This window comes from Varroa destructor, unplaced genomic scaffold (assembly GCF_002443255.2).
Source record: "Varroa destructor unplaced genomic scaffold, Vdes_3.0 BEIS01000001.1, whole genome shotgun sequence".
Classification (NCBI taxonomy): domain Eukaryota; kingdom Metazoa; phylum Arthropoda; class Arachnida; order Mesostigmata; family Varroidae; genus Varroa; species Varroa destructor.
The window spans coordinates 26,761,785-26,772,838 of NW_019211454.1; the positions used below are offsets into that span (position 1 = coordinate 26,761,785).

At 39.9% G+C, this 11,054-nt stretch overlaps 1 protein-coding gene across 9 annotated transcripts in view; it reads left to right on the plus strand.

Moving 5' to 3' along the window:
* Nucleotides 1-11,054, plus strand: part of LOC111253232 (uncharacterized) — a 141,922-nt gene that overhangs the window by 15,366 nt on the left and 115,502 nt on the right. For 2 of the 9 annotated variants that reach the window (XR_015320672.1, XM_086979663.1), the window contains exon 2: nucleotides 4,326-4,528. The exons of 1 other annotated variant lie outside the window; for it this stretch is intronic. The gene's annotated coding sequence lies outside the window, so the exon portion shown is untranslated. Of the gene's footprint in view, nucleotides 1-4,009; nucleotides 4,183-4,325; nucleotides 4,535-5,813; nucleotides 6,079-6,944; nucleotides 11,049-11,054 lie in introns of those variants that run through there. 6 more of the 9 variants (XR_015320674.1, XR_015320673.1, XM_086979669.1 and 3 more) reach the window with 6 other exon arrangements.

The following is an 11,054-nucleotide window of genomic DNA, read 5'->3' on the forward strand; positions in this document are numbered from 1 at the left end:
ATATATGCTCAAGTGCGGTGTCAAATGTAAACTGCGATACACCGTCCGGTTTCTCATTAATCTATTACCTTGAGCAGCAAATTTGTACTCACATATTCAGAGAAGGACGTGTAGCTATAGAACAGAACTAACAACGATATCATTGGAATGTACATATGCACACATCTTACCGTTAAAAAACGTGCAAATATGACGTAGAAGTATATACATATGAATCAGTTGATAGTTAAGATAACATTGTAATCCTTACAGTATTCTCCTTTTTTTTGGAGGATGTAACTACAGTACCTGAGCCTGTTATTGCATTGAAGTGAAGGGTGATCGTAACAAGGTTTCTACATATAGACTATAAGGCTTATCCTGATAACTTAGATGAATAAGGAAACTGAATGGAACGCATTATTTTCAAAAGTCAATCACAACAGTGAACTTGAATTTCAAATACAGAAGAACGCAATGGAAAGTGACGAACTCGGCCACAGGATTCTGGGTAACTTAATATCAAGTATTATTCTCAACTTAAGTGCTATAAGAGCTGGCACTTTTTAAGATGCCTAAATCTACTGGAAGCCTTAGTACAAGGGACAAGCATTACAATTACTCCCAGATATTAATTCGGGCAGCGACGACAGTGCAAAACAGCTAGTGTACCCTGCTGCTGCGTAGCAAAGAAATAGTAAATGCGCAGAAGCCGTTACTTAAGTATCTTAAAAAAATTTGTTGAATGAATGTTTTCAAACATCCATTCTTCTTACTAGATTAGTAGCGTCATCTCCTATCAGCTGTCGCTGATAAAGTCAAGCCCCACCTGGTAACCAGGTGACAGATTCCGTTACACATTCTAGACACTACCACAACTTTTTTATTGTTCTTGTAAAGACAGCATTCATTGATTATCACTATTGCCGACGAAGGCATGGGTATCATTGCGCTAAAAGTTTAGCCGGTTATGAAGGAAAGCCCGACAACCTGGATCGCCTGTAAGTACGGTATAATTTCAAGTAAGAGAACGGCAGTTTCGTAGAAAAAAAAAAAAGAAACACCCTAACATACATCCAGGACGGAAATCACGCTGGGTGTAATTGCTCTCGAAAAAGATGATCAAATGCTTCATAGTTCGGGAGCGCTGTCGTCAACAGCCTACATCTCATAGATTGATCATTGTTTCAACGAGTCCTGTATTCGTCTATCCGAAAAAAAAGCTCAGCCGTTTCCTCTAAATAAAATGACCAATGTAGTAGCATCTATAGAAATATTGCTCATCAGAATCTTACGGGTATTCTATTCTGCTTAAGTCACTCAAGGAACAGTTGAATTGCATCGACAATAACCGGCAAGGTATCTTGTCAATAGTTTCTTGTCTGTTGCTGACACAAGTTAGCAGATCGACCCTACAAATCATTGCCTCACGAAACTAAGGCTCTTTCAATATGACAATATCCATTGTTGCGAGGTTAGCAAATAGAGTTAGAGACACGGTCTATTGTCGGGCTATTGAGAAGACTTCTCTTTGTACATTAACGAACGACCCAGTATGGGAAGATCGTCAACTGTACATATATTTATGCGTGGTCACGTGCATTCCGGCTCTGGAACTTACCGTGCCGATTTTTATTTTTAGACCTGTGATAATAGTTGCATTTCGTTAGTTTACACTAGATGAGGACACGGAATTGCTTCCTCAGAAGCACTGAAGAGATGCGAAGATATTCCATTTTAGTTTAATCAAAGTTTTAATAGCTAATTGATACGGAAGACCTAATCTGATTTGTAGCTAAATTCATTTCTACTCTAAAGTATTCAGTGCTGAAGCAAAAAGCACAGTTGAGAGATCGAGCTCGTCCCTGCCTTAATAGGTCTACTTGTCATAGTAAAAATCCCTATTGGCAGAGTTGTGATATACCATTTAATAGCCTGATATTGCATTTACTATGGCATCAGACGTTGGGGTTAGTATACAACTCGTACATCGATATCGAAGACCTTAGGAATTTTGACGCCTTTGAAATCTTCAGCGTTCGTAATTTACAGAAAGACACTCATGCTATGTCGAGTTCTATATCGAAAATGTGATCAAGTTAAATTGATATAACAGCCTAAATGAGATTGTGGATCAAGGTTTTCCGGTGTAGCTGGCATTACGGTTCACCAGGCCGGTGGCCTTCTGAGAGACGCTAACATCTTAGCCAAACATTTCAAAATGTTATTAACCGAATTACATTCTGAAATGTTTATAAACGGAATGTTACAAATTATTTAAACAATTTACAAGCATATAAACTGTTCGAGAAAAATATGTCCTGCGCTGTTACCCTATGCTTTGATTCGCCTCTTCATAGTTGCAGAGGATAAAAAAACATTTTCTGCTACAAGAACATGTTCTAATATATATATATATATATATATATATGTAATATTAACCACCTATAAAGGAGACAAGAGTATTTCGCTTACCTATCGCCTGCTGCCTAACGCTTAATTTAAACTCTTTGGCAAGGATATCACAGTTTTATAACTTGTTCTAAATCATACGTCTTAACTAAACCAATGTAGCTAAATTAAATTGCCGAATATCTCAAACTTATGTGCCTGTGTTGCTTTTAAAGTTTCTTTAAAGTTAAAAGGAAATAATGATTGAGAATATTACTACAAAACTATAATCGAGGGAAAATTCGAGCGATGATTTTATCATCAAAAAGATAGGTCATAAAGATACTTTATGCCAAATTCAAAATAAATTAATGCTAGCTCATAATTATTCATTCGTTGATCGTTGCTACATATTATAGATTACCGAATAGATTATTGACCGGAAATTAAAAACGATCCTTGTGCCGCCACAGGATACCACGCTACTACAGTCCGAATTTCAACCTATTTTTTGTTATTGGCATCAATCAGACACGGTTTATATACTAAAGGAAACTTTAAATAGTCCTATGCATCATTTTCTATGACTTTACTCTTTACGAGTGATAGCTAGTGAAATGAACACCGCCTGCTGCCGTAGCACATAGATAACGTCATTTTACGCACTTGAAGAACCTAATCTATTTTGATTATCAAAGCCAGCTTCCAATAAACGAAATGAAAATTATATTGATTTTCAATCGAACTGAGAATTTGTCCTCTATAGCGGCGAACCGCCCCATTGTTGTTGGTACCGTCTGGGCTGGAAATAGAAGTTGTGCTATCAATTATTTGCTTCCATAAAACAGATAATAATATTAACTTAAGTTTAGGGTTTTTAAAGAAGCATATTTATCGAATACAAATGTAAGGCAACTAGCTCGTGTTAGACTCGAGCACTCGAAAGAATGTTTTGCTATGGTTCAGATTCATGGTCGTACAAATATTGAAGTCATCGAAACGTGTCCTAACAGTTAATTTTAAAATGTTTAAGCGTAAGTAAATAGAAATAAATTAGTTGAGCACGAGCATACATACGGTAAACCTGCGCCATTTGTAAAGTAGTAAGGAAAAACTCTAAATGGCCGAAAGAAAGTCACGAGAACGTTGTTGTATGTATAATAACACAGTTTATGCCAATTTCGTCCTCAGTGGCTCAACTTTCATTACCTGTCTACTGTCGGAGAGTTGTTTCCTAGAAGATAAAGTGGTTTATTTAAGACTACCATTTCAATCCGTATGCCTATGAAGAAGACACTGATTGCACGTTTGATCTTCGTGCTTAATCCATATGAACGGGCCTAGAATCATATTTACAGATTTATTTATATTGTATTGAGTAACCAATGTGCATTCTCATTTAAAAAAACATTTTAATATTGTGAATTGTTATTGACTTGGAAATTTGCGCGAAGGAATTCTTGCCTAAATTGTTGAAGTTACTAATGTTCTCTCTGTAGCTACATAACTGGTCCAATTAATATGAACTATCTACTTTATGGTTAGAAAAAGAGCGTCTCAACGATAAGACAAACCCTGCTACCTATTGTTTTGATAGTCTGAAATGGTTGGCCTTCTATATTAGTTCAGCTGCAGTTTGTCAGAAACTTTCGGGAATATCCGATCGAATGCACTCGCAGTCGACGAAACTCCTATGGTAAGGTACCTCTCCGAATGGTGAGCAGTAGTGCGTTTAAACTTAGTTAGCTGGTTGATTGAGACACATTGGGAGACAACTTCTCTCAGGATCTCTCATTTATCCCATATTAATTGGTACTACTTACTTGACTATAGAGATTCCTCTACATAGAATGCGTATGATCGCATATTTAAGTAAAACGCAGATCAAAACATGTTTCGCCAGAAGCCCGTAAACAGTATGTGTTCATTTGTCGTTTGTTGATCCCCCCGTCTAGTTGGCTGAGATTTCTGCGAGGGTAGTTTCCTGCTGTCGATCATAATTGGTGTTCGGTGCTGGAACCCCTATCTACTCGGGAATCTCCGGGGGCTCAGGGACGCAATCACGTAGCACAGCTCTTCAGTAGACGACGTCTCTTGCAGAGGATAAGGCAAATACAAGCGAGAAAGACGGAAAACGAAACAGGAAAAAAACATCCTCGTAAGTGTGAGTACATGCATATATGTGTGTGTGTGTGTTAGGCTAGCTCCAAAACGCAGATGTAAATAGGTATTCGTTCGTTTGTTGGGCCAACCAAACAGACATGAATTTAGCTTTTTCGTAAAGAGGTCGACGAAGTCGTATGATGCACTGGGGCTAAATAAAAGGCTATGTTTAATTCCGTGGAGTTCCTCGAAATGTGGGTCGCTTAAAGATCCATCAGTAAACTGCATTCTCGTCTTGGGACTCACCTTGAGAACAGGGAGTCAGACAACTCTGCTGTGTTCGCACCGGTGACACATAGCTGCTCAAGTGTATACAGGTCATCGACAATGGACACGAAAAAGAAGCAACAAATGATAAAAGAGATGATACAGTTGGTGGGAGTTGCTACGACCGGAAGGCAGTCAGTTTCTCAGCAGACGAAAAATTCGACCTAAAGCTAAACGTTAAGAACTGAGTGGCACCTTTTTACTTTAGTAGTTTTGACAGCTTTGGCCCCCTCCTAACCCCTCTGAGTGCAACTTGCGTCGTTATGACGGACAACGGTGCGAGCCGTAGAAGAGCTGCATTGACAATGATTAACAGACTACTCAATGCACACTGCTTTGTTACAGTACAGTGCCAAGCTAATATATTGTCAGCTGGCCTTTTTCGGTAGAGTAAAGTTGACAACTTATTCCGGAGACAAGAAATTTGTTTATTTCTGCCTTACTGATTTTTAGGCAATTCACGTCTCTGTATAGCGCCGTCGTGTTCGTAGGGCCGACTCAACCAAGCCCTAAATTTGACAGTAGTTCGTACTGTCCACGCTCATGATTCCGTATAGGTGAATTTATCGAAAACGTTCATTTTATTAGTATACTGAGGATGCAACGAGCGTTACGTATAGTTCAACATCACTTTGCCATGTCACAGATACTTTGGTGACCGCATACTAGATATAGGTTTCAATCGCTACGAAGTATCTTTCAGAATATACTAGGGCGGCTTATGTGAACAGTATGCGCCAGCCCCAATTGGGCGGGCTCCCTCATCCTCCAAGTTTATTATTAATGGTGCCCTCGTATTTGGTGTTAAGTTAAAGCTTTTTGCTGGGGCTGTTCTCTAAGTTATGCACAAATTCTAATACCTTATATACTTTCTATTCTAACATGCACAAGGCAATTCCAATTATATTGCCACATTATGTGACTTTTAGACAACCAGTTGGGTTAACATGGATGTGACCGTTGTTTTTCTGAACATTACCATGTGCGGCATCCTTCGGTACATGTTGCAACAGGCCGATTTGTCAGACCAACCAACAACTCCATCAAGGGAAAAGTATCCAGTCAAATATAATGCTGTCGGGTATATTCTGTGGTAAGCACTTCAGCTTATCGATTGCCAGCGACACTTGGAAAACGACTAAACGACTACAGCTTATGTTATTTTTGGTGGCTTCCATTGTGAATTGTGTCTGGGCCGACGCTGACCGAATCATCGAGCAGTTTAACATCGTCGTTGACAAACTCGCATCCGATCCTCAACGAGCTGTCATTTATAAGGTAACTCTAATCACATAGAGGACAATAGTCGTTAACGTTTATTAGAATGATCCCGATATGGGCTCTAAAGGGCAGGCTCTAGTACGAAATAGTTGTGGCAAAGATTGTTCCAAACGGTGCTAGTGCTGACATTACCTATATCAAGTCGATCTAGAGTTTTTCTCTGCATATTTGTCTGAATCGTGCTGGTACGTTCGCTTCGAAACTTGGCTTCCGCATTCAAGCTTCAATTGCTAGGAACCGAAAATAGTTAACTTATATGTGCCTACCGCTAGTTAACGATTGTCCAAATGTTTGCTTGTCTAAAGAGTCTCTATAACTTCGGCTCAGGTCTATTGCCTCTTTGACTGACGTATCACGGTGTGACCGTGCGTTTTTAATTTAATTAGGCTATACCGTCGCTAGACAACTGTGCAGATACATTCGTTCTTTTGTTCGTTAAACAGCCATTGTAATATGAACATGCTGCGGAAGCGATCATTCAAGACTTGTAGTATGATATTGCAGAGGCTAGCCGGATACGTTCGAACGGATAGTAAGCAAATATACGAGGCAAACAAATGTACTATGCAGTTTCGTTGCAATAAGCGAGCTTCTCATTTAAAAACAATTCGTAATACGTTCTTAAGAACTGCTTCACTGCTGATATTTAGTATTATGCCCGGTTAGCATAAAGCAAAAAGGGCGGTTTAGAGCCTCATCTAACTCACTTGCATGTTACGGTATATAGGTATCATTAGCGTATGTATGTGCATGTGTGTTTCTACGTTCTTTCCTACCAGACGATATTGAAGTGCTAATGTAAAGTGTAATAAAACTATATCGTCCAAGCATTAACAGTTGATCCGATAATCTGTTGTGTTTAGGCCTCTCACGGCCCATAGTATGCCACGGTCTGCCGTTCAATCAATAAAGGATATTTATAGTCCTAATAATGGTCTACTTTAAGACTTCAAGGCGCTGCCCGCATTGTCCCGATTAAGGGTATTCGATGGCTCAGGGAGACAACCGTCTGTGAGTCTGCATCTTGCTGGAGTGTCGCTTGATTAAATAGAAAGGCCAAATTATTTCGTATGAAAAGGACTTGGCGATATACGAATCCAACAGTTTCCAAGTGCAGAAAATTCCAGCTGGGCTCGACGCGGCACACACACACATTTGGCATTGACCATAAACTTAAGGAAGACCTATTTATACGGGCCGAACTTTTGCCACGGGCACCTTACACCTAGCCAGGTCCGCCCCTCGCCTATGTTAATCGGTTTCCGAACTTGTGTTTGCTATTCTTCACCAGTGGCAAAAGCTTCATCGCATACGCCGTCCGAAAATGCAGGAAGGCAATGTCGGCTGCATGAACGATCAAGTCGCCTCATCGCTTGTCTCTCGCAATCATTCTCATCTTGTTTGATTTCAAAATAATTCCGACCGCAACGTGTCTTAGAAGACCTTACAGTGAAGAACCTTACGTCAAAGCTCCTTGTTCTCAAAATAGCAGTGGCATTACCCCACAACGACCTAAAATCGCCTCGCATATCTTCTAGCGCACAGACGTGCCACTACTATCCTAAACCTACGTCGTTGCTTTGAGCTCCTAGCAATAGAAGCCTCTAACACCAACCTTAAAAACTAATAGTAAAAATTCAGAGAATCATGAGGATTTTTCCGCGTCGCGTGCGATGAGGCTACACGAATGGAAAGGGCTGAATTGGCTAAAGATATGTCGTCACCCGTTTTGCCATGGATAGGTTCCATTATGAATTTTGCATCGAACCAAGTTTCCATAAGCCCGAAAATACATGTATATGCTCTATATGTATATGAAACCGTGATAGCTATCATATCGCTTATTGTTCTTTTTTTCCCACCCTTAAAACATCTGGCGAATTTCTCAGATTAGTTATTATAAGTTTAACAAAACTCGTATGGCCTATACGACGCAAAGTGTTTTATTGATTCTATATACTAAATCTCATCTTGACATATTGTATTGTTGCCTTTTATACGTGAAATATTTGACTACCACCAGCAAAGGTAAATAGATGAAATCTGATTTTTATTGTTTCATAATTAAGTTAAAAAAAAAACATATAAATACATGTACGGTAATGGCATTAAGTATTGTAAAATATAAAAAAAAAAAGTAAATAAACATGGGTCCGTAACAATTCATGGCACATTTGTAGCTGGTTCGATGAATAAAAGAAAGATTTTTTTTGCAAAAGGATCATTAATATCTGTTCCCTTACGCGAATCTGTAGAGCGTCATTAATAAATCTAAAGCAAGAATATCCAAGAGAGTTTCCGGTACCTTACTACGATTGATGGACGGACATGGCAAAAACACACGGTACCTACCATTGCAGCGCCGTGTCCGTCGGACGGACAGATAACCAAGCGCGTTAAAGTAATCATTCCCATTCTGCAGTCGCACTGCAACCAAGAATCGTTCATCCAGGCACTCAGTATAACTGCCTTTGGTTGAATAACTATAAGCTACTATCATAATAATGGTACTAACACCGCTTCTGGCGATGAGAATTGTATGCCGGTTTATAAATGAAATACAATGTAAACACTCCGACTATCTACCAATCTTTATATTGCGAACGGCTAGCGGCTATATGTAATAAACCTGCAAATATAGTACCTGGTAGTCCATGCACTACACCTCACAAAGATAGACTTCAACAACTCCCAGGGGGATCAAGGTCGCTACCGTTATCACGTGACGTAAAGAAAAGTTGAGGTTTTAGCGTTACGCTAGGATAATTTCAATGTGTCGGTTCTCAAATCATGTTACCGGAACACACGCTTGCTGTATATGAAGTAATAAACAGGCACTTTTTATACTGTGTAGTAATATGATGGGACCGCCAGTACCTCAGATCGGTAAATAATAAAAAACAGTGCCAAATTAGTCCCCTCTATTCTTGGAATATAAACCTAAACCATTACCATGGAATATCAATACAATAGAAAAGTTTGGCTTCAACTAGCGATATCTATCTTATTGAAGTATGCAATGATGCCTAATCATTCGTGGTGTAACCTGCATAATTGTAGATTTCTGGAAATAAAATCATGGTCCACGTAGAATGGTACAACCCCGGTGCTCTGTGGTGCATCTGTAACAAGTTATCGTGCGATCCGTCACGAATACTTACATGGACACTAGATAGAAGTACGCTTCTACAAAGATAGATTATCTTCTCAGGGATAGAAATGTCTGCTGATCTGTATGAAGTGCCCAGGAATCGTCTCTTTGCTCATTCTTTGAGAACTTAAAGTTCGTGTTGCTGGAGGATCCGCCTTGATGGACTACAGCGCCGGAGTGATCTCTGCTTGCTCAGATCAACAGCCACGTTACCCATCAAGCTCAGCCAATATGTGCGCCTGACAGTTGCTCTATGTGGGACACTGGATTGGATATTTGGTAATCTTGAAAGCCCTATACAACCCTGCTCTCGCGGATTAACATGTCCACCTTTGAGAACACGGTTTTCTAAGGTCTATCTGTTCATCCCCCTAAAGGAAGTACCATGTAAGCCTGTCTATACTTACGAGGGAAAAGGGCTATTATACTGCCTGTGCTCGGCTGCCACAGCCTAATGCAGCAAGGAAAGGGGTGCATTAAACAGAAGCTAGCGGGACCGGCCGGCCACCTTCTCATGGACTTTGTTCCTTTTTTTTTTTGTTTCTCTCTATTAATTTCTCCGCTTTGTTTTTTTACCCACTAATACACCTTTCAACACCTCCGACTGCTGTCTGTAAGAATCCCTGATATTTCTTCTGCAAGGATGGAACAGGACGACCTTCGAAGCTGTCACGTCCGTGGTTTACATCACCTATCTCAACAGGCGCTTTTTAGAGGCACGAACATTGAGTCGACGACGATACAAGCGCGTACATACCATTCACTCGCTAATTTCGGAACATTTTTACTGTTTACTGCGGCAGTTGCCATTGTAAACGGATGGAAAGATCCTCAAACGTCGAGAAGGAGACCCCGGGGCAAAACAAGGTGCTACCGAAACGATGCCGCTTTCCCCAGTCCTCGCGCTCTGCTTTCCTCCGTTTCTATGTCAACTTAAATATATGCACGTTGTACCGTTTCGTGCCACTGAGTACTTTTCAACAGCAAGGATAGAAACGAGCAATGGAAAAGGGACCTATTATGAGTGAGGATAAGTTGGGAGCTTCACGTTCTAACAAAGTTTATGTGCAACTTCTAAGCTTATTAGCCTCAACAACTCAAGTCAAACTTTTCTGTAATACTGTCTCTGTTTACAAAGGAGTATAAATATCCCTGTCATTATGTGAGCGTATGCTGTACTTGCGTAGTTTACCGTCGATTGGATAGATTCGAAAGGTTTCTGGAAATCTACACTTATCTTCTTCAAAGCAGGCATCCCGACAGGGGACGATGGAAATATTAAAAACCAAATATATCGCAGTGTTCCACAACTGGTGAAAAGTGGAGTGCCCATCGGTTAAAACAGGGGAATGTTTTATATCTAGTCGTAAGCTGAGTCGTTTATCGGCTTGATCATGTATACGTTAATCAATATAATCTGCAATAATTTTTTCGATACTGTTCGACTGAACACTTGGCTTGCAACTATTATGCATAGCCCATGATAAAATAGTAACAAGGTTGTGGAATCAATTTCACGTTCAGGTTCGAAGCCTTCTGTCTATGTATGCGATGTGAGACTTAACGATTACCCTGACCCTCTACGCGGTTGTTAGCACATATTTATCTTATAGCATATGATACAATAATATCGTTATATCAAAATTTCCTAGTTGGTACGCTAGCTTGAGATGTATATGTTTCTCAGGGTTCACGAATTATATATGTACAATGTGAAATATTGGGCAGACGAACATGGCTTTGGCGAACAGCTGGTTATTAGTCTTTTTGTGCTTATTTTATGACCTACTTCTTGATCGTAGTTCCCCATATCCATTTACAG